The following is a 24431-nucleotide window of genomic DNA, read 5'->3' on the forward strand; positions in this document are numbered from 1 at the left end:
CCAAATCTGTATGCAAGATCCTGATTTTTCCAGGGTTCAGAGCAGCTGTTGGTCCTTAGCAGTTTTGATACCCAGACCAGCTGTATGCATGCCTAAGTAGGACTGTATTGACCTTTTGTGGTTAATTATATTACTGTTGTTTTCAGAGCATACCTTACCTGCATATGTTCTTAGGTGTGCATGTGTTGAGTTTAGGAACTGGAAAAGAAAGTGATTTAGAGCTGCCTCTGGCTTGTACTCTTTGAGCGTGGAAGTAGAATAAGAGTATGCAGTCCTGCTTACTTTGCATTTGTTTTGCTAATTTAAAGGAAGAAAATCTCTGAAGAAGCTGAAGTGAGGGAGGATGAGCAATTTCCTGAACTTCTGCATATTCAGTTACTGGTAGGTAATTCTTCTGAGAATTTCTTGGATACATACCTACTTGTGGATCTTTAACTCCAGATGCTAATTGAGGAGAGTACTAATTAAACAATGACTATCCTTCCAAACTGTCCCTCTAGAGAGATTTCAAATCCAAAGCTGCACAAAGAAAGCACCAAGGTGTTAATGTCCCTAACAAAAATGTTGCACAAAGCTGCCTTAAACCTCCAGTCCTAACCTCTCTATAAACTGTGGTTTATTTGAAAAAAAAAAAAATAAATAGGAGATGATACTGAGGATTACATAGTAGTTTGTTACTGATGCTACAGAATAATTTGTGTAACTTCATAGAAGCTTGCCTTTCCCAGACAATGATTTAACATCTTGAAATCAGGTTTATATAATGTAGTTTCCCCATATAATGGATGTGGTTTTGGGAAGAGCACTGATAAAAGCTATGCATTGATTGAAATGGAAATTCTAAACCACCTTCAGCAAAACTGTAGATACAGAATGTAAAACCACCTGGTCCCTGTGGAACACTGTAAAATGCAAGCCAGCCATTAAACCTTTTAGTTCATCTCTTCCCTCTGCAGATTTTATGGCTATTAAAAAGAACATCTTTAGGGCTAAGAGCTAAAGAGACTCTTACCCCAAATGCGATTCAATCCCGCATCTTGAGTGTGGAGATTATAGTAGGGATGGAGATCATTTATGAACCTTTGGGGAACACGTGCACAGTCAGTACTCTCTCCTCCCTGCCCCCCAAGAAATTCTATAAAAATCTTTCTCTAGGTAGAAAAACCATAAGAGAAGTGCCATGCTAAAATAGTAAATTTACAGACAGTTATGCCTACCTTGTTTAAATAAATTGTTTTTTAAGGACAGGGAATACTGAAGGATTATGTCATTAGCTGCAATCACCTAGTGATTGACTAAACAGAAATATCTTCTGCGATGATAGTTAACTGACTCTGAACAGTCTGTTGCTAAATACTAATATTTTGGAAGGACTTCTTCCTGACCCTGGGCAACCACGGGGTTGCAGCAAGAGCTACTGCTGGCCATAAGCAGGGCTTCCAGAGTGCAGCAGAGAATTGCCTGGGGTGGTTGTGGGAAAAGGTGAGAAGCTTCTGTTGTCAGAAACTGCAGCAGTGGTTCTGGAGTATGGTAGTACCAAACTGGAGCCTATAGAAATCATTGTCCTTTGATTTTCCTGATGACATATAGAAGAAGGTGAATCAGGTAGAACCATGCATGAATTAATTTCCCTCACTTAGCAGGGATTCATGTTTCTGATGACCAGTTTTCTTCCCCACACCTGGATAAAAGTGAGTGTTGGGGGGAACAGATGTATCATTGCCTTCTCTAACAAGATGAGCAGGCCAGTGTGGTTCAGCTGAGAGCCCACGGGATGCTTTTGTCCAGTTGACTGCTTTATTTTCCCCAGAGGAGAAAGGGAGCTGCCTCATCAAGAAATGCAGCTGAGAGGCTGGCATGTTCCCTCCTTTGCTTGTTTAATCTAACAAGGAGTGTTGGGTGGTGACTGGGAACACATGAGGAGAGCGATGAAGAAGAGGCTGTTGCTGCAAAGGGAAGTTTCACTGCAGCAGCACCTATTCCCTCTATCAGCAGCAGTATCAGCACCCTGAATCTCTGGAGTGGCAGCAGCAATCCTGCCATTTCTTAGTGTGCTGAGCCAAGAAAAGACTTCCTCACAGGTGACAGTAAATAGGCCTGATCAGTCAGAAGTATTTCAGACATGCACAGTGAGTGCACCTGTTTTGTATCTGATGGGATGGTTTTGTGAGCATTGTGCATTTCTGTTTCCCACCTGACATCCACTTTGTCCCTAAGTGTAACCGGTTCGTAGGATTCCTATGCACAAAGCTCACCCAACATATGATATTTAAAAGCACAACAGTATTTATTGCTCTCTTATAGCCTTGCATGAGCAGTTACAGTTCCTAGCATAAGCAGTTAACAGCGTATTGTTTTCCCTTTGGGAGAGTCTTACCACCCCGACTAAGCCGGAGACACCGCCAAGCAGGAGGATGATGATCAGCGGGGTCAGAGCAGAGAAGGGAGGCAGATGCAGCACCTTCAGGGCGTCCCCTGTTCTTAGAGTGCTCTGGGTCCTTTCTCTCTCCTCCGCTCTGAGCCGCCTTTTTTTATACCCTCAGCAGATTCAGTGGCAGAGTACTGACCAGGTGTTGGTGCACGCGTGGCCAGCGCACGCAGCAAGGCCTGCCAAGTGCGTGTCCTGCTGACTAACAGCGGCTCCCGGATAGCAGCAACATCCTGCTCAATAACAGCCCTCCTAGCTCCCCTCTCCGAGATAACAGCCCTCCTAGCTCCCCTCTCCAAGGTCGCGTTCTCACAGCTGTGTGCGTGCAGCTTGTGATTTCCCACAGTGGCCTTACACGGAACATCACTGAAATCCCTCACACAGCAAACAGGAACGTCAGAGACTTCTTAAGAGAACCCTGAAGACTGTAAGTACCTGCTTGATAGAGTGTACAGGGTAAGTGGAGCTGTGCAGAGTGACAGCACCATTTGCACAGTATGTGAGTGCACCTATGGAGCATTCAAAGGACAGAATGCACCACGCAATATTAGGGATACCAGAAGCGCTGTCCCTGATTTACGCCCTCCAGACGCTCCCACAGGCAAGCGATATAGCCAGGCAACTGTTTTGGGCTGCTTGGAAGCACACCAGGCTTTCCTCAAACGCTGAATCATCTAAATAAAAAATTTTTTTTGTACCTGTGTGCTAATATTGGCTGCTGCTAAAATGATCATAAAGGTGCTGGGGAAACAGTCTCAACACCAGCAGTACCATAGGAAAGGAATGGATATTCTTGTTGGTCAAACATCTTTCTGCCATTTTAGCAATGTGTGATATTTAATAAGGCCCAGCAATATTTCCAGATTATGTACAGGTATCTGCTAGAACAATGATGCACAGAGAAGAGAACGTTCTTCTGCCCAGAAAAGGCTGGTCAGGTATCTGCAGGTTTTTTTTTTTTCTGTATCAGTTTGCTTCTAGACTGACAAGAACCTAAAAAAAGATGTTTTTTCATGCTAAGGGAAAACAATTTGACTGCAGTCCTATATCAAGGTAGTTTAGAACTGGGCATGTAATTGCTAGTTTAGATTTCCTAACAATTTCTGTGTACTGTGAACGTTTTTGATTCTTATAGGTGATTTCTGTTGATAAATGTTGCTAAGGACTTACCAACTATGCACAGTAGCTATTTCAAGATTTTTTTTTTTTAATAATACAGAAACTTACTTATTGCCAGTGTCATGCCTTATTTAGAAAGCTCTGATTAGTGGGGGAGCCAGTGCGTAGTCTGGTCGATACTGTGGTAAAAGTAATGTTGCAAATGCAAAAATTGAAGATGTTTTTATGTAGGTGCTATGGACCTACTGAGTCACTACATACAGAGCTTGAGCTTTTTCTGTCTTGCATGTTGTTTTTACCCTGTAACAATGGCAGTCTAACTGCTACCAAGTCGGAGTGGAAGCATTTTGCACTTGGGTTTGTTCAGGTGTGAAGCAGTGCTGGAGGGAGGAGGCTCTGGAGAATATAGCTATCAAATCTAATCATTATCTGTGAGAGGAACAGACGCTGCAGTCTAGAGGCAGGCAGGAGTGTGAACTGATGTGGTGCACATTCATCACAGGATGCTGTTGATACTACTTAAAATCCTGACTTGCAGGCACCCACTGTTTCTTGGTGCTCCTAAACAGTGCAGTGCTGCTCAAACTGTGTGGTGGGCAAATGGTTTCAGGGGTGGACAAGCACACTTATACACACAGGTCTCACACCTGCAGGTTTTAGAGTATAGCCCCCTAGAGAGGAAAAATTAATCTGTTAACTAATTTCACCACAGAGCACCAAACATTTCGTAGCCATTAAAATCTTTGTATACTGCAGATTTCTGGCTGTGTTCCAGCTTTTACTGGTAAACACTTCCTTTAAATTACCTGTCTTTTAATGCAGTACTTTTGCAAGAACCTGTGATGCAAAATTTCAGTTTAAAAGAATTTATGTTGTTGGATTTTACACTTTTTTTTTTGCTATGTATATTGAAAATATGCTTGACAGGCTCGATTTAGCTGGAAAGAGTTGGGGGGGGGAGTAATGAAACAGAATAAAATGGTTATTCTGATTGTTAAGTACTATGTGCCAGAAAGGACTGAATCCTCTTACTTATTTTGTACAAAGTTAGATGCTGGTGCTGTGCTGCTATGTAGGCAACCATTATGCACCCACAACAGTAGCTTGCACAAACAGCCTTGGGCATTGCAGTCATCTTTATGAAGAAGAGGGAGTTGCACTGCGTGTTGTGGCTTTGTCTGCAAAATCTTGCAGAGATATGCTGGAGAGCTTTGAATGTCTTGTGAGCAGGGTGGCACTCGTGATAATGATCAGAGCTTATCTATAGTGCCGCTTATTTGGAGAAATTAAGACCAAGACGTGGTACAGACTGCTTATGGTACAGCTAACTGCATCTTCGTGCTGTCTCTCCTACAGACACCATTGACTCATATGGCAAACTCATATTGGATGATTAGAGCTATATAAAAAGGTTAGAGGAATAAATACAGAATATGAGCAAAATAATCGTCATAGCAGAATGGGAACATGAGCTCACCTTCCTGTTTAGCTGTGTTTTTCAGGAGCTTTGTTAAATACAGTCTTACATTTCAGATGATGCAGATTGTCCTCGGAAAAATCAAGGCCTTGTAAATATGCCTCAGGTTAGATGTCCCAAATCAAGACTTACAGATACCAGTGTTTCTCTTATTTTTCAAGATGGGGACAGATGGGGTAAGGTCTCCCCTTACACACATCCCTATCATGTCAGTCTCTTTGGGCCTTTGCGTTGATCAGAGATTTCTCCGGCATCGGTCAGTCCTGGACAGGTCTTTTACTTTCCCTAGTCTCATTGCCCTTTTTTTTTTTCCTTCCTCTCACAAGACCACTGCCTGCCCAGAAGCTTCTTTGCAGGGCATAACTTTCAATCCTTCTGATTCTAGTAAGCAAATTGGGGAAAAAACCTCCTAAGGTAATACTGAATTATAAAAGTTAGATAGAAGGTTTTAATTATGATAATCTGTTTTCCTGTTTGGTAGAAACATATTCTTAATAGTGAAGTGTATCTCACAACATGGAGTGGTTTGGGGATTGATGTTTGTACTTGGTTTAACTAGACACATGCAAAATTGTGTAACGCTAGAACTGTTCTCTACTTAGCCAAGACTAATGTTATTAAAAGAAATTGTGGATAAATTAGGAAATGAACATCCTGTTGCTAGGTCAACTACATTCCTTATTTGTAAGTATCTCTGTGTGTGTATGAGAAGGATAATATGTAGTGTGAACAGACGAGAGCTGCAAGCTCCCCATAGCATCGTGGGAGGGAAAGGTTGTAGAAAATAATGCCTTTAGCAACAGTGACCTAAACCCCTCATTCTCTTAACGCTCTGTGTATATGTCAGTGAGAAAGAGGGAGAATTATTAGAAGGATCAAAAGGCAAAATTCTGTTTCTTAATTAACTGTGTTTCAGTTTCCTGAGGAGATGCACACAGCATATTTCTGTGTGTTTTCTCAGATTTCACTGGTGATGAGAGACAGTGGATCAAAGATGCTGCCTCACTTAAACTGCCCTCAATTTCTTTCTGTTTACAGTAGATGATTTACTGCCTTTCCAGGTTTTGACTTTAATCCTGTAAATATTTTTTTAGGGTTTCATTACTAACCTTCTTTTGAAATCTACTTACTATGAAAAAAAACAAACAAACAAACAATCAAAAAGCCAAACAAAAAAAAAAGGAAAATAAGGTTTGGGGTTTTTCTATTTGCACCATAAAGCAAAAGGTTGTGTTGTTATGATGAAAAAGTGTAGTGGTCAGAGTCTTTCCTCTTCTAGGCTGATGGTGTTGGAAGTATAAAGAGCAGTGGTTCATCTGTGTGAGAAACAGTGATGTTTTAAATAGAAGTTTTAAAGTCAGTCAGTTGTACCATTAAACCTATAAAGTGCTTATTTGGGGAGCATGCCCTGTATCTTATTGGCACTGATTTCCAGAAAATCAGGTATGATTCTAGCTCTAGTCTCTTGTTCTCCATGTGAACAAGAGCTAGGAATACTTTGATGGGAAAAATATGCTCATGCTTGAAACAGAGGCAGTGCCTGTCTCTTTTCAGCAGGTATTCTTGCAAGCTATTAAGAGTTGCACAGATGGACTCCAAAGGGAGTCTCTTTCATTCCTTTAACTGTAATGATACAAACCAAGATAATTTTTTAAAAGTGAGGTTTGAAAGTTAAGTTTCCAACCAAGTGCAATCTTTTTTTTTTTTTTCTGCTGGGTACCCAGCAGTTCTTGTTTTCCTCTGCAGAGGACTGCTAGGTGCTCAGCATTTAAGAAAATCAGGGCACTTATGTAAGTACCTACATGCAGATGTAAGTCTGACAGGCACCCAGTTTTGAAAGTCTTGCCTACTGGGTGCAGTGTGGGTGGTCGAGAAATTTTAGGTAGGCTCCTTGGGGCTGTGAGATGGAACTGTTGATATAAAACACTTGTTTCCTAGCTGGCAATAATTTTATGAAAAGTGACTGTTAATCTTTTCTACTCTAATGTGTTTGCTTTTCCTTCCCTTCTTTCATAAGATATTCTTCATTTGACTGTGGGGAAATCAAGGCTAAGTATTGTTATATCATGTGTCACAGCTGCTCCCATATCATTTTCTGTTCTATTTGCATAAGTCAGAACAGAATTGCAGTACTCTTCTTTCCACCAAAAATTTATGTTTTGGTGAGGAGGAAAAAAAAACCAACAACTTGTCTCATAGGTTTAGAAACCTGTAGTTTCATCTTTACAAAAGTACTTTACAAAACAAAGGGAAACAATGACTTCTGCAGAGATTGTACAAGAGAGAACCCAGGGGGAACCCAGGATATTTTGTTATTTCTGAAATGCAAATTGCAGTGAAGAAGGGATGTTTTTCTGTACATGAAAGCTCTGTCTGTCTTTTCTTTCGCCCAGCTCTGAAAGTAGTAATACAGTATTTGTCTCTGTTTAGGATAAGTGTATGTTTTCCCTCTTTCTGTTCAGTTAAGTCATGCTCTGTATTTTGTGCAACCTAGAAAAGCCTCTGTGTTCTTAATCTTATTATCTGATTTCTCAACATTTATTCATTTTTCAATTGCCTATGGAAGTGGAAAGGTTAAGATACAGTAACTGGGCTCTGAGATGGCAGAATCTTTCTTTGTAACACTGCTGCCTGCATTTTCTTCTCAATTTGCCCTTTGTTCTATATTCTTCAGCTTCATGATAATCACAAATTATGTTAGATACAGGTCTTCTGTCCTTCCATAGATGCACATAGCATGTTCGTGGAACTGAATATAATTATGATGTATGTAGGCAAGATGTAACAGATGTGCTAACCTGTAAAATACATGACATAACATTATTAGTTGGAAAATATGAACTAGCATCAATTATTCAATACAGAAGGTGTCATGAAATTATCCATATCCTCTTTAATGAGTTTGTTATAGCTGTGTGTGTACACAACAGCATGTTACTGATGCATCGAAGCCTTTTTTTTTTATACCCAGAAGTGTTGTTTGGGCTTTGATTTGCTTCCCTGTGTTCTGTCACACCCTATTATAAAGCTCTGGGTAGAGAATATTCCCAGTAAAACAAATTAGGTCTGTGGACTATGTGCTTTTACTAATTATTTTCCATATTCTCTGTTAGATGGATACTTTTCAGGTTGGTCTTACTCTTATGGAAAATTGTCTTGATAGATGAGTAGCTCAGAGCAACATCTGTAATTTATGGATATAGAAAACGCATGCAGTCTCTCACTGTCTTTACAGATGTGCTTTAGGGCAAGTGAGATGTTCATATAATGGAAAGGGAGAGTGTTAATAAATCTCAGTCAGGAAGACAATACTTACATCTTTTCTTTAAAATAAATTCAAAGCTGAATTTTAAATTACTTTTTAAAACATCATTTGTGCTTTTTCTTCATACTATTGTTATTGTGAAATTGAATGCTAGGTAATATGCTTGATGTGTAATTTAAAAATGCAAGTAATTAGATTGTGAGATTTGTTTTCCAAAACAGAACTAGTAAATCACTCAGACCCCGTAAAAATGTAGACTAGTGCTTTTGAATAGTTGTTGGAATCATTTAAGTTGCTATCGGTGTTTGTTTCGGCATTAGAGGAACTATTACTGTATATTGGGAAAATGACTGCTGCAGTATTAATAACGTTATTGTAAACTGTAAGGACCGTGAAGAAAATGAACAACATAGAAACTGCTGCTCTGGAACAGACCAGTGATCCGTACAGTCTTGTATCCTGTCTCTGACAGTAACCAATATGTGATGATTCAGAGGAAGAAATACATGCAACTGATTGCGTTATAGTGTACCACAGAGGGAAATTTCTTTCTGGCCCCAGATGGTACTCAGTTTATGCCTCAAAGCATAAGGATTGATAGCCATTGTAAATTTTACCTTAGCTAGTGTAACCAAATTGAATTGCTCCTTGTTGTCCATAACCTGCCCTTCACCTGGCCTTCATAGAATTACAGTCCTGTCCCGTACTGCTCGATTCATAGCTTTTACATTTGCTGTTTTAAGCAGATGCAGTAGTGCAATCCAAGGACTTGTACAACTGTTTTACATGATGTCAGACACCATAGTATTTTTCATCGATAACAACCTGGTTCAGTGCTTTTGGTTAAACTGAAAAGGATACATTTCTGTGGGGTAGAGCAGACACTGCACTCACCCTGTATCAATTCTCTGCCAGCCTGATAGCACCTGTCTCCTATTTTGAACACAGGAGCCTTGGTCATGGAAAGAGTTGAAGAACTGACACTCTAAGACTTTTGTGTCATTGCAGTGGCCTGAAAGGATCAAAATTGTGTTCAGAGCTTTACCACATTCTGCAAATCTTGACCTCAGCAGCCTCTGAAGGGAAAGTCAGCATCGGTGCTAGTCATCTGTTCTTTCACGTTCTATATCCTGCAAAACTGATGTTGTATATCCCCAGCTGGATACTTACACTGGAGTGCAAGGTGCTGTTAGAAAAACGAATATTGTTTTATTGTAACACATATGTGACATTTGAACTGAAACTCATGAAAGTTCCCTGGATTCAGCTGTCACAGAAGCAGAGACCGAGATCTTTGTATTAAGCCTTCATGCATTACATTTGCTATGCACACATTTAATAAAACCTTGTAGTCTGAGAGGAGCTTTCAGACACCTGACAGTCCAGTAAAATAGTTGCTTATTGCAGACCTGATTTTAGGCTGGCATTCATAATGCAAGGCAGTGCAGACTTTTGACACTATTTGCGCTGATACTGCTGCCCTTCCAGGTCTTCTTGTGTGCAGGCTAGTTTGATGGATAACAGCACTGCATGTCTTACTGGTTTGTGCATTGCCTTTCAGCAAGTCCTTCCCTGTGTCCAGGGTAAGGAGGATCTGCAACAGTACTTATGCAATTACTGTCCTTCTTGTCTTTGCCTCTGTGGCTGAAGATCAATCTCTGACTTCACAGATAATGTTCAAAAAGCAGCAAGCAGTTATCAGAGGAAGCAGATTTTGCTCAGCAGCTTCCAGACTTGTCATTAGGTGCTGCCTTTCAGCCTTCCAAATGCATGCTCCACTGTCATTTTGCTGCTCCCTAGGAGATAATTAAACAACTCATGTCTCATTGCCAAATGACCAAAGCCGGGGAACCTGGGTTTCCTGAATGACAGTGGAACATCATAGCAATCTTGGGAGAAAAAATTCCCTTCTCATTGAAGGAGGGCAGCCAAGCTTTGTTTTAGGCTCCTTCAGTATTACTGCTGATGAATTTTCCACAGGGATCATCTAGGCTTTAAATCAGCAGGAAGAAATAACTCTTTTGTTGTTTGGTAGGTGGCAATGTGTCACGTGGCCCATCTGAATCTCAGCTGATCAAATCCAGCAGAAATTGTCCTTGAGTTGTCAGGCTGTATGAGCTGGCACACTGCCGCCTCCTTTATAGCAGAGGCCAGTTCTACCAGCGCTGCGGTAGTTGGATGCTCACTTGAAGTCATGACATTTTGTATGTTAGTGAGAAAGTCTGTCTTTGTCTTGTGAAGGAAGGGACTTGTGGTGGTGATACACTGCTGCATAAGCTTTGAAACAGGTTCCTGTTGTCCTGGAGTTCTACAGGCAGGGTTGGTCCTCATGGACTTGCATGGTCATGTCCCCTCACTCAGTATTCCTTTTTTCAGCTGAGCAACAGGACTGTGGCCAAAGAGGCTACTTCAGGTGAAATTACTTCTGAAGCAACCTTTAGGTTTTCTTCTCTAACACTCCTTCTTTCTCCCAGCCTATATTGTTTCAGCAATGGGGCAGCTCACTCGGAGCCATCTGGCTGTGCAATTGGAAATCTGGATGCAGCAATCTCGGCGACCAACAACTGCAGAGGGACAGCATTTGTTTGCAGCCGTGCTATCTGGCAATGGGAAATTAGTAGGTTTTTTTCAGAAGTTAAAAGAGGTTTTCTATACCAGCAGATGAACTGGAGAATTCTGCCAGCTTAGTCTCAAATCCTAGATTTCCTTACACTTCTTGGGTCTTCCATATAGGTCCACAAAATATTTTCTGATAGTGTATAGGTATGACTCCAGCCTAGTTGCAGTCAGTGGGCTGCATACCTTGGTGGGGCGGGGGGCGGGGGGGAAGTTTGCTGTGGTTTAAAGATGAGATGTACCAATTTAAAGACAAGAAACCAGCTCTGTGGTTATTCATGTATTAGACTTACATTACATAGACACAAGAAAAAGACTTTTAAACTTTCAATGTGCAAATCGCTCGCATGTTTCCATAAAGCTCTTGCTCTTTCACTTGCTACGTGATACACTTTACCTTGATCTTAACTGCCTCACATTTCTCCTCATTTTAATTATCTTATGTTCATTTACAAATTTCAAAATTCAGAGATCCCTAGACCATAGTTTTAAGTAGAAAGCATGTTTTTATACTGAGTAATGTGGATAAACATGAGGAGGTTAATGTGAATCTAGGCCCTTCTGCAATGTCTGGCAGTTCAGCTTTGTCCTCCATGTTGGCTGGGCTTTTGTTAACACTGTTGATTGAGTGCTGGGACAGAAAAGGTATGGGGGGTTGTTGAACTCTGAAGCCACTTCATAGGTTGGGGGCATGTCCTGCAGTGGCAGTTACACAGCTGGAATAAGACATGCATGCCCCTGCTTGCCACTTGGCGGTACCATGTTTCTTTGGCTTTGAAGGAGCTGGGGAGAAGCTGCTGCACCCTGGAGCACCCTGAACCATGGGAGCTGCCCGCAGTGTGTTCAAGGGGCAAGAGAAAAACTTTAAAACTTTGAGCTCCCCTTGGTAAATGCTTATCTGCTTCAGGCAAATGAAGACGACACAAAATCTTCCTTCACGGTCCCATGCAGTCTTTTAGCCCCTGTTGACCTCGGCATCTGATGAGGGTTGCTTTGACCCAATAGCCCCTCCTCGTCACGGATGCAAATTCTTGTCTCTGGCGTTAGGAAGTCTCCCAGTTCCCATTGACCTCAGGGTTCATCTCTGCTACGACAGCGAGATGCTGTCAGTCAGCTGTTTGATGGCATTTTTCAGCTATCCAAAGCAGCGGCCTCTTGGCCCACCTGTTCAGCAGTGTTGCAGGAATTCCAGGGCAACAGCAGCTCCCATGGAAGGCTGTCTGAGCAACAGCCCGCATGTCTCAGCTTGTACCCCTTGTGGCTCTGTTAGCTTCAGAATAAAATAGTGGGGTGCCACAATTGCCCAGGCAGGGCTCAGAAAGGGGGCCTAGTGCAGTGATCCCAATGAGTTAACATATGCTCATGGAGGGGTTTTTCAAAGCGATGTGGGGAACTTTCCTGTTAGGTGAGGAAATAGAGCTGCTGTTTTGCATCGTGTCCCAGCCAGAGCTGTGAGAAAGAAAATAATATTCTTTCCCTCACTGATGCATATTAACCTCATGTCGTAGTTCAGCCCTGATCAGGACCAGACTACGCAGTCTCTCTCCTGCTCCCCCCACCCTCCGAGAGAACAGGGGGAGATGATATAAGAAAAACGGCTCAAGGTTTGAGATAAGGACGGGGAGAAATCCTTAAAGTTACCGTCACGGGCAAAACAGACTCGACTTGGGGAAAACTATTCATTTATTTTCTAAAATTAGCAGGAGAATGAGACAGGGAACAAGATAACCTCCCCCCACCCCTCCCTCTTCCCGGGCTTAACATTATCTCTACTACCTTCCCCTCCCGAGCGGCACGGGGGGGGAAAAGGGAATGGGGGTCGCGGTCAGTTCATCACGCGTTGTTTTACGCCGCTGTATCATCGTCAGGGGAAGAACTCCTCGCATTCCTCCTCTGCTCCAGCGTGGGGTCCCTCCCACGGGCCACAGTCCTCCGTGAAACTGCTCCGACGTGGGTCATCTCTTCCACGGGGTGCAGTCCCTCTAGAACAGCTGCCCCAGCGGGCCCTCCACGGGCCACAGCCTCCTTCAGGCCTCCACCTGCTCTGGCGTGGGGTCCTCCACGGGCTGCAGGTGGATCTCTGCCCCTCCGTGGACCTCCATGGGCTGCAGGGGGACAACCCGCTCCACCATGGTCTTCACCACGAGTTGCAGAGGAATCTTGGCCAGGAGCCATATTACTCCTCCCCCTCCTTCTGAACTGACCTTGGCGTCTGCAGCCGTTCCTCACAACAGGCTGGCAGACGCCTCTCAGGATCCTTTTTACATCTTATTCACTTCTCATCTCCTCTCCACTTCTTGCAGCCGGGCCGGGCCGAGTTGGGCCCAGTCGGCTGCCCGGCGGGAGGCCAGAGGGTGAGGCCTGCAAGGCCCATGAGGCTCGCGCCTCCCCCTCTCTGCCCCCCGCTCAGCTGCTTCACATCTTCTCTTCCCTCTTTTTCCTGTTTTCCCCTACTTAAATACGTTATCGCAGAGGCGTTATCACGGGACATTCTGCTACCAATTGGCTCGGCCTTGGCCAGCAGCGGGTCCGCCCTAGGCCCGGCCAAGTCCACTGAACAAAGGGGAGCGACTTCTAGCAGTTTCCTACAGAAGCTACCACCTTAGGCCCCCCCTCACTAACAAAACCAGAACACCTCACTTTGCAAGGATGAGACTCAGGCGGTGGCAATGTCTGGATGCTGCAGATTACCCAGGAGAGCGTGTATTGTGCAGGCATCAAGTTTCAGCAGTGCTGGATTTTGTTTGGGATTTTTTTTCTGCAGCATAACAGCCACGTTAAAGTGATTTGCATGAACCATGGAAGCTGTTCAATGGGAAGAAAGCTAATTGTCCCTTTTGCTTGCTCTTCTCCTGTCCCTGCATGCATCCAGGGAATCTCAGACCTCCCAGTAATCCCAGAAACACATTCACACAGCGAGGTGTGGTTTGTGTTTGATGTGCAAAATGGTGGTTCATTGTAATCTTCCCTGTATCAAGAGGGAAAAGGCCTCAAGTGGCAAAATCTCATTTTTGTTTGGCTTCTCCCTGAGTGCTATTGAATGGACTTATTGTGAGAAATAACCATGAGTGTCAATCTCTGGTATTTTGCCTCAGAAATTAATAGTACTTTCTTGAGACAGTCTCCTTCAACTGTCAAAGCCATAATACTGCTGAGTGGTCAGGCCTGGAGGGGATTTGGGAATGAGCTGCTCTGCATAGGTGCCGCCGTGATGTCAGGCCCAGACAAACTGAACTAAACACGCATTGGAATTTGCTGTCAATGTTAAATGTCCTTTCAGGGAAATTACTTTTTTTTTTTCCTTCAATTTTCCTTCACCTTTTTAAAATCTTATGTGGCAAATCTACATCTTTGTGTGTAGTTACCAGCTGCCAGAAACTTCCCTTCAGGAGAAACAAAGCAAACCCACCCATCCCCAGCAGAGTCACTTGCGTGCTATTAGAGTCAACCTAGATTTGATGCCAGTTGATAGCAAGAGGTGCTGTATGACTCCTAAGTACTTCTTATTATCACTGAGTAGAGGGAGGACAGGATGTGTTAGTGCTGTATTTAGTATCAAAGTATGGATAGCATGAAGCTATTTTCCTTAACAAAGTTTATCTCAAAAAAACCACCACATTTAGCATGGATGACCAAATGTATGTTATTAAAACCATGATATGTTATTAATTTCTTGGCTGCAATGTTTGTAAACCAGGCATCCTAGCTAGATAACATTGTGTGTGCCATACTAAGTCAACTCTACTGATAGGGGAAGGTCTGTGACATTTGTTCTTGTTAGTGCCTTGGATTTTATAGGAATAAGCACGCTTTGGAAAAAATCACTTCAGACATTATACACGGAAGTCATTCATTTCATCATCCTGGAATGCTTCTAGAGAAGGTCTGCGTGTCTTTTGATTCACTAATCTGTCTTTATTTATCAGTGTCATTGCCTAAGACACTGTGTCAGTGTTCTGTGAGAATGTCCTCTAATGCAGTGAAAGCATTAGCACCCAGTAATCTCTTCTAAATTGCTTTTTACTGCTTTTGCTTCCTGAAATGTGATAAAGTAAATAAAATTGCAGGCTTTGCTTGCTTCTTTGGTATTCCATGGATATTGTTGTTATTTACTTTATTTATAAACAAATGCAGGCCAGCACATTCACACCATATACAATTGAAAGTGTCAGCTTGAGCCTCTTGCTGCTGCAGGCTGTATTATATCAAGCACCACCACTAATATGGTGACTCTGCTTTCTAATGGATACGACACCTTGAACGCTTTGTCCTTTTGCTCCCTGTCATTGCAGCACTGGTAAACATCATTAGTGCATAAAAAGCATTTTAATCTTAGGCCTCCCTGGTGGTGTGGAGTGGCAGGGGGTACCGCATCTTGTACCTAGCAGCGTGGGTTGGGTATCTTAGCTTCTCTGATTGGCTCTTCTGCAACTACATTGTCCCAATACCTGAAAACTGCCACTAATTTTCCAGTTTATACCTCTTTTATTCTTGTGTCAGCTTTTTTCCCCTGCCTGTTTACTCAGTTGTAATGACAGATAACATCCCAGTTGTCTATCAAGCTAAACGTCTCAGCTTCTCTGTCCTTCTCTTCTAAGATACACACTTTTGAATTGTTGTGGCAGCACTTCTCTGCCCTGTTCTGGTTTGTGAATCCCTGTTGAATGTTGAAAACATTGTCACGTGCAGTTTTTGAAAGAAAGCCCTTGTACAGTGGCATTAATACTTTTCTGTCTACTGAAAATGCCTTGATTGATGCTTCCTAAAATTACATTTGTCTCTTTCATAGCTGAATCTTACAGACTATACATCCTCCACCTTAGTAATTTCTTATTGATGAGCTCTCAGCTTATTGCAGGAGTTTTTGCAGTTAGATCCCAAGTGCAGAATCACAGTATTTTTTTTTTTCATGTAGGACTCATTTCACATTTCTATTGTTCTTGTGACCAAGGAAATCAATTTCTTTTGGGGTAGTTACTGAAATCCTCTATGTTGGCAATGACACTCCACATCGCTAACTCTCATTAGCCCACTTGTTTATGCCAAGGTTATTAAAGAAAATGCTAAACTAGATTTATCCTTGAAAAGCTCCAGTAGCCAAGCTCCCTGCTGTCTGACATTCTTCCCCTTAATACTTCTTGTTGCTGGCTTTCTTTCACCCAGCTGCCTACCCACCAGCTACTACTTTCTAAATAGACAAATGGTTTCCACTGGAAATGCTTTACTGAAGTCCAGCTATATGAGACTGATTTTTTTTTTTTTTTACTTTGTCTAAAACATGGATTATCTTACCATGTCAACATGGAGAACTGTTTGAATTTTAGCCATTTTGCCGTTAAGTCCATGTCACTCATTAACCTTCCTTCAAAATTTGTTTTAAATTCTCCCATACTCCTGAGGTCAGACCCTTCTCTTTTTAAGAAAAAAAATGCTGTGAACTATCTAATAGACCCAAGTGCCAGAGGGGAGCACTGCTTTATATTAATTTGTGTCGTAGCACTAGTACCTCGGTGTCTGCTAGTATTAGGTGGGGAACTGCTGTTCACACATTGATATGGAAAGGAGAACATGTAGTGTTGAGTCGCTGGTAGTCCATCTGTGAAGGTGTCTGGTAACAAGCTAACACCGGGGAAGTTGCCATCAGATGGTCCAACTATTGACCAAAGTATGTTCTTCAGTTTGACTCCATCTTCCATTTTAATTTTCAGTTTGCTGCATGTAGATTTAATGGATGATGGGATCTGTTTAAGAGGCAGTCTGGCTCATTTCAACTGACCTATGCTCATGACTATAGCAAGCAAAATTTGGACCACTTTGGTTTATCTTCTTGTACCTTGTATAAACGTTCTTGAGCCAGAGAATTTCCACATCTAAAAAAATACCCAGATGAGCATTTGATTGGTTTTCCTTTTTCAGAGCTTTGAAAATGGGGGGGGGGGGGGGGGGGGGGCGGGAATAAACCTCAATAGAATCCAAGGTATGGTTATCACCTGGATTGCATTGTGTGATCAACTCTGGAATAACAAAAAACATTTTTAAGAGAAGCTTAGAGAGCTTATGGGTCAGGATTAAAGGAAGGGCAGAGACAGGTGAGATTATAATGAGAATATGCTACAGGCCACCCAACTAGGAAGACTGCGCAGATGAGGCCCTCTGTAGACAGGTAGGAGCAGCCTCACAGTCACAAGCCCTGGTCCTCATGGGGCACTTCAACCACCCCAATATCTGTTGGAAGGACAACAGGGCAGGAAGCAATGCAGGAAGTTCCTAGATAGTGTTGATGATAACTTCTTTCTCCATGTGATAGAGGAGCCAATGAGGAGAGGTACTATGCTGTACCTTGTTCTCACCAACAAGGAGCTCTAGAGGCTGGTGGGGAATGTGAAGTTCAAGGGCAGCCTCAGATGCCCATGAAGATGCCCATAAGATGGTGGAGTACAAGATCCTTGGGGCAGCGACGAGGGTGCGCAGAAGGCTCACTACCCTGGACTTCAGGGGAGACAACTTTGGCCTCTTCAGGGATCTGCTTGGTATAGTACCATGGTATAAAGCCTTGGTGGGAAGAGGGACTGAAGAAAGCTGTTTAATATTCAAGGATCACCTCTTCCAAGCTCAGGAGCAATGCATCCCAACAAAGAGGAAATCAGGCAAAAACGCCAGGAGGCCTGCATGGATGAACAAGGAGCTCCTCGACAAGCTCAAACAGAAAAAGGAAGCCTAAAGAGAGTGGAAGGAAGGACAGGTAGCCTGGGAAGAATACAGAGAAATTGTCAGAGCAGTCAGGGACCAGGTTAGGAAAGCCAAAGCCCTGACAGAACTAAATCTCTCCAGGGATGTCAAAGGCAACGTGACAATTTTCTATAGCTATGTCAGTGATAAAAGACTAGGGAAAACATCAGCCCTCTCCAGAAGGAAACAGGAGACCTGGTTACCCAGGATATGGAGAAGGCTGAGGTACTCAATGACTGTTATGTCTTGGTCTTTACCGGCAGGTGCTCTAGCCACACTGCCCAAATTGCAGAAGTCAAAGGCATAGACTGGGAGAATGAAGAACCACTCACTCTAGGAGACAAGCCGGTTTGAGACCATCTAAGGAACCCTCCTCCATGGGAGCTGATGAGATTCATCTGTGGGTCCTGAGGGAACTTATGGATTAAGTTGCTAAGCTGCTGTCCATCATATTTGAGAGGTCATGGCAGTCTGGTGAGGTTTCCACTGACTGGAAAAGGGGAAACATAACCCCCATTTTTAGAAAGGGAAACATGGAAGACCCAGGGAACTACAAGCCAGTCAGTCTCACCTCTGTGCCTGGCAAGATCATGGAGCAGATCCTCCTGGAAACCATGCTAAGGCACATGGAAAATAAGGAGGTGATTGGTGACAGCCAGCATGGTGTCACTAAGGGCAAATCATGCCTGACTAATATGGTGGCCTTCTACAACAGGATTACAGCTTTGGTGGATAAGAGAAGAGCAACTGACACCATCTACTGTGATGGCTTAGCCCAAATCACCACACAGTTTCTCGCTCACTCTCCCCCTCCCCAGGGGGATGGGGGAGAGAACTGGGAAGGAAGGAGAACTCGTGGGTTGAGATGAAGACAATTTACTAAAATAAAAGGGAAAACTACAATAATAACAGAATATAAGGATATTAAAAACATACAAAGTGAACAATATGTGTTTTCTCACCACCCGATGTCCCAATGACCGATACAGCCCGTCCCGAGCAGCGATCACGGAAAACAAAACCGAGCAGCAAGCAAAGGAGCAAAAGGGAGCCAGCAAGGTAGGGGGAACGATGCCAGCAAAAAACAAGCAGGAGGGATGGATGCCAGGAAGGCAGATACCCACCCTCGCCTGCCCCCACTTATATACTGATCATGACGTTTATGGCATGGAATACTCTCTTTGTCCAGTTTGGATCAATTATGCTGTCTGTCTTTCTCCCAGCTTCCTGCATCTGCAAATTAGCGAGACTTGGAAAGCAGGACGGTGTCCTTGGTCTCATTCACAACTGGTATCATCAGGGTGTTTATGAACATTCTTCACACACGAAATCCAAAACATACCAGCTACTGAGAGGAAAAATTAACTCCATCCCTGCCAAAACCAGGACATCTACCTGGAGGTGTTCAAGGCCAGGTTGAATGGAGCTTTAAGTGACCTGGTCTAGTGGGAGGTGCCCATGGCAGGGGGGTTGGAATTGGATGATCTTTAAGGTCTCTTCCAACCCAAATCATTCTATGATACTGTGATTCTATTCAATTAAACTTACAGGCTTTGTGTAGAAACTCAGTGAAAAAAAACCCCATAATTTATAATAACTTTTAAGCCCTCAATTTTGCCTTGATGGTAGATAACAAATAGTAGAAGAATACCATATAATGTAGAGCTCATGCACGTATTTAATACATTTTTAAATAAAAGAGGCAGTTTGATAAATCGGTGGCCCAGTATGCAATCACACAGAGAATGGACAGCTGTACTGTCATTTCCCCATCAGTAACACAGGGTTTACATTCGCATCAGACGCTAATGTAAATGTCTTTACATTTTCCGTTGGCTTAGGTATAAAATTATTTGGGTAATGGATTCTTTATTGCAGTATGCCTTGTGGCTCTGCAACTGATTTAATCTGGTACCTTACCTACCATTTTCTGTGGTAGATAAGAAGATTGTATAGTGTAGAAAGCTGTAATTTAATAAAATTTTTGAGACCTTGAGAAGGTGTTTTGCCTTCCAGGGATTTCCAACTCAGTTTAAATATTTGCATGGCTTTGCAGCTAAGTGTTGACAGGGACGTGTAGCTTCTCATCCATTGGGGTATTGCACCTGAGGAGGAAAATAATAAAAAAAAAAAACTACGTAAAACATTTTTTTTAAATTATTTTTGAAAGATTTCTAATTCTCTTAAGGCAGCACCCAAATATTGATGCATTTATTCACCCTCAGAGGTGACTAGCCACTACATGTTTCTTGGCTGGATCTCATACTTCATTTATGGATATTCACAAGTTATTTAATAATAAGTAAAATGGAGAAAAATTGCATGTAGACCTTGCAGCCTTTGTGTAGAACTTGAAAAGACTGTAATGTGCAAGGAAGTGTTAGCACTAAGCATCCCAAAAATGTACTGTACTGTTGCACTCTGGCAAGTACCTAACGGCCCAGATAAGCTTCATATTGTGACGTTACACTTCTCTTGCTTCTCTTAGGACTAAAGAGCTGTCAATGGCTTGCAATTCCTTTTGGTACCATAATATATCGTTACAAAAAGAAATCTGGTAAGTATAACTGAATTATGTTGCATGTAGAGATGAACTTACCCTTCTATAGTGATCTTGCTCTGCAGGTGTTTTTTTATACTAGTTATAGGAGGGAAAGATTTTCTAAATGACCTAGGAGCACAAATTTCATTGAAAATCAATTTATAAGTCTAAATTTTTATTTTTTAAAACAAAACCAAATTCCAGGTAAATGTTCATAAAACTCCTGTCAGTTGGTTCAGTATCTGTTTAGCTTTTCAAGGACAGTATGGTGAGTTGCAATTTTCCCCAAATCTCAGGTTCTTTGGTTGTGCACCAGCTGGCTGGCAATTCAAACTTCTGCATTTCTGACTCGTGACACCTCATGAGCCTGCATTCGCAGAGCTGCTAAGCTTGCAGCTTGTTGTCAGTGCTTCAGTCCCTACAGTCCTCAGCTATAGAGTAGTCTAACAGCTTTGGCTTACTTGAAAGGAAATCCTGAAATTCCTGTTTGGTAGGAAACACACATAATTTAAATTTGTATTTCTTTAGGGAACAAATGTTCCCTAGCTATGTTCCAAAGGTTGGTATTGTTTGTGGAGTAGAAACATGAGAATTCCTGCCCAGCTGTGCTCTGGAGTCCCTTAGATGAATTCTGGAAATCCCATGCTGAGTCTTTGGCTGCATTCAGAAAGTATCAGAAGCAGGGAGCAGTTATTGCCAAGTGGCAAGGAGAAGAATAATGTATTGATGAGTTAGATTTGAACTTTTGCTTTATTTTACTATTTGTGATCATTATTATTGCCTACAGTAGAATAATTCTCAGAGTTTTGCCTATGGCTGCAACTAGTCTGTTCCATCTGTTGCAGAGATGCAAATTTAAACAGGCAGAAAAATACCATCCCAACTCAATCCATGTATTACTACATCAGGGTAAAATTTGCCACTTTTCAGTATAAGAAAATTTAGTTTGGAAAAAAAGATTTTCTATATCTGCTAATCTCAGGTGATTTCATGGCTCCCATTCTCTGCTTTGGAAGAAATGGCAGTGGCAGGTGGTGTAGCTCAGAGAAGGCTCTTGTGTCTGCTGATGCATTAGCTGTATCAAATAAACCTCCACTGATTTTACTAATACAGTGATACAAATGATAGGAACTGCCTAAGGCTCTTCCTGTTCCTTTGGAGTAGTGGTAGCATTGGCGGGACCTTGCAGCAGCAGAGCAATAGTGGGGAAAATGAGAGGCAGGTAAGGTGGTAGCTGCTGCTCACTGAGTAAAAGAGTGAAAGACAGCAAGTGCCTTGTGTTCTGTGTTTCCAGTCTAGTAACTGCAGTACTTCAAGTGTTGTGGCTGTGTGAATAAAATGTTAACGTCAATTTGAAGGATGCTTTATATCATACCACATCATTTAGAGCTGAAGGGACAAGATCCACATCCTTTAACTTCTGTGTGTCCTTCGTTCTTTCGCTGTCCTTACTAATAATTTCTTTTAACTCCCCCGCCCTCCCTTTTTAAGCAACCTGTCACACCTCCATTGTTTTTTCTATCCCTTTCTGCTAAGGATATTGTGTTCTCTTCCTACGGCTGTTAAAGTGATGCGCCTTAAATCTTCTTTACTATGTTGTTCTGCCTGTTGGAAAGCAAAGCATTGACTGTGGATATAATGCAGTTTTGTTTGAAGTGGTAATTAAATAAGAAGCAGTATATTTGGAGGCAGAGTTGCCAAGTGCCTCAGAAAGGAGTGGAAATTCTGATCTTTTCATGGTCTTGTGCTGCCATTTGCTTAGCAAAGTAGAAGGCATGGGATAGCTACCATTGAGAAAGAAGTTCTGAACAAAGTCTTGGTTTCCAACTAAGCTCCTGTTTGCAGATCATTACAAAAAGTACAAACCTCAAAACCTGCTCTGACTTCAGTTCCCAGCGCAGCTCACATTCGGTTATTTCTGTTTTCCAGTTTCTTTGACAGCTCAGCATCAGTCCTGCTTCCACCTCATGCAATTTTAAGATCCTGTTTAATAAGCAGAGCAAGTAAAAACATGGTTCTGTACTCCAGCTATCGGGTGGGGAGGGGTGGAGAGAAAAAAACATGGAAATGCACAACAGCGTGCTCAGTGGGGTATTTGAACGACACAGATCACTTTTCTTTAAATTTGGAGTGTTGCCATAACTTTGAAATTCTTCACCCTCTGGTCTGTTCTGACTAGCCCTGAGTTCTTTCCTTTCATTTTTCTTTTCCCAGCCTCCCTTCCCCTCCCTCCCCAAGCACTGCTGACTCTGCTCCCTCCTGTTTCTCCCTTGCCTACGCTCCCAGAGTGTCACTGGCTCCCTGCCTTACTCAGCCAGGATAGCATCATGAATACTGCATACTGTTCAAATCTGCATGTCTGATGTGCAAAGTTTTAAAGTAAATGCTTCTGTAGATAGAAACTGTGGGGGGAATATCACAAACTGGAGTCAAGAAAATTGCTGTGTTTTCTAAAGAGAGAAAACACATTGAAAATAGTCATTTGTAAATGACACATATGCCTGGTGAGTGAATCATATGCAGTGTTCTAAAAACCAGGGTGTATCATAAAAATCACGTAAAATAGAGACCTCAAGATTATCTGCTTAACCCCCATCTCCAAGGTAGTTCAGCTGTACCTTAAACATTGCTACCAATGTTTATCTAATCTTTTCAAAGAGATTTCCATTATGGAAATTAAGCAATATCCCTAGGCAGTATATTTAATTCACTGATAGGTCTTTATACCTCTGAACATGGAGGATGTTTTACTTCTTTCTCTCTGCAGCAACACTTCATATACATGTTATATACATATTAGCTGACTGCTCAGTCTCTCTCTTCCTCAGATGGAGCACCTCTTGTTCTTTCAGTGTTTGCTTGAAGGTCTTTCTATCCAGCCATTGCTCATCCTTGTCTTCTTGCCTCTAGATTTTAAGTGGTTACAGTCAGTGGATTTTTTGAAACGTAAAGTCCTAAACTGAACAAATTACTTCAGAGGAGGCTTTGTTAGGGCTGTAATGTTTGGGGAGTTTATTTTCTTCTCCCAGCAGTGTGACAGTGTTGACCGATGTTTGGTTTCTGAGCCATTTTAACCCCCTAGATCCTCTTCTGTCTCCCAGCTGGTCATTTTGCGTCCAGTATTTATGCAGTTGATTGTTGTGACCTTCGGCTCACTGACAAGATCTGAAGTATAACACTTAGCATTTGTCCTTACTGAGGTGCATCCTATTTACTTCAGACCACTTTTCCATTTTCTTAAGATTGTTTGGGATTCTAATCCTCTTCTCCAGCAGTTTTTGCCCTTTGCAACTTTACATGGTCTGCAAACACAGCAAGTGTATTACATCATCCAAGGCACTGATGAAGTGGCTGTACGCTATGAATCTCAGTAACACAACAAGCTAGTGATAGCTGTCCTTCAAATGCAGTTTTTCAAGTAGGAATGTGCCTGCTTTGTGTAACTCATATTTCCTTTGACTCACTATGAAAATGTTGCATGAGGTAGGTTAGGGTATCATTGGTAGGTTTTCTAGTAATGTATTAGGAGTTTGGATTGATGTCATTTGTGTTGACTGCTACTGATCACCTTGCTATCTTCTCTGTGTCTGTAGTTGTTCTCTAACCTTGCCAGCAATTACAGATAGGTGCACTGAAATCTGATTCTGTTTCTTCTCCTTTTCCTACTCTGTGCATTTGCCTCTTTCCAGTCTTTAAGTATCTCTGTCTTCCACAAGTCCTTGAAGACTTCTCCTGCAAACTTTTCTCGCCTACAAGGTTGTTGTCATTGCTTATATCAAGCTGATGCTTTTTACTAATGCTTCCTTGTAATTATTTGCTTGTAGGTGTCAGATAGTGTGCAAGAAAATGTCAACCTTTCAATTAACATACTATTTTAAATTACTCTGACTGCTCCCCTCTTGTTTAGCAAAGCTGTTGTTGGATAGCTTTTTGAGATGAAGGCTCTTGTTCTTTTCAGCTGTTTGTGATGTGCGTTTTCTATTTTATTCTGGGATCTTGGGGCCAGGTTCTGACCTAACCTCAGTGCCTCAGTAACTTTGGCTGTCAGGAGACGTGATCTTCAGTCAGAATAAGCCAAGAGCATTTAAACTGTCTTAAGGTAAATCATCCTAACTGTGCCCCAGGCCACACTTAAGAGGTGAAGCCATCTTTGCTTTTTGCCCTTTAAGGCAAGCTCAGCAGATATCTGGCTCATCTGGGAAATGAGCTCACTGAGTTTACATGAAATACTTCATTGACTTAACTTTCCTCTCCT

At 42.2% G+C, this 24431-nt stretch overlaps 1 long non-coding RNA gene across 1 annotated transcript in view; it reads left to right on the plus strand.

Annotated features, from left to right (window-relative positions):
* Nucleotides 1-306: 306 nt before the first annotated feature.
* Nucleotides 307-24431, plus strand: part of LOC147600944 (uncharacterized) — a 38426-nt gene continuing 14301 nt past the window's right edge. Inside the window, exon 1 of the long non-coding RNA XR_015258398.1 lies at nt 307-381. This is a non-coding gene — a long non-coding RNA (uncharacterized LOC147600944). The remainder of the gene's footprint in view (nt 382-24431) is intronic.

The sequence above is a fragment of the Chlamydotis macqueenii genome, chromosome 4, assembly GCF_036417535.1.
Source record: "Chlamydotis macqueenii isolate bChlMac1 chromosome 4, bChlMac1.mat, whole genome shotgun sequence".
Taxonomy (NCBI): domain Eukaryota; kingdom Metazoa; phylum Chordata; class Aves; order Otidiformes; family Otididae; genus Chlamydotis; species Chlamydotis macqueenii.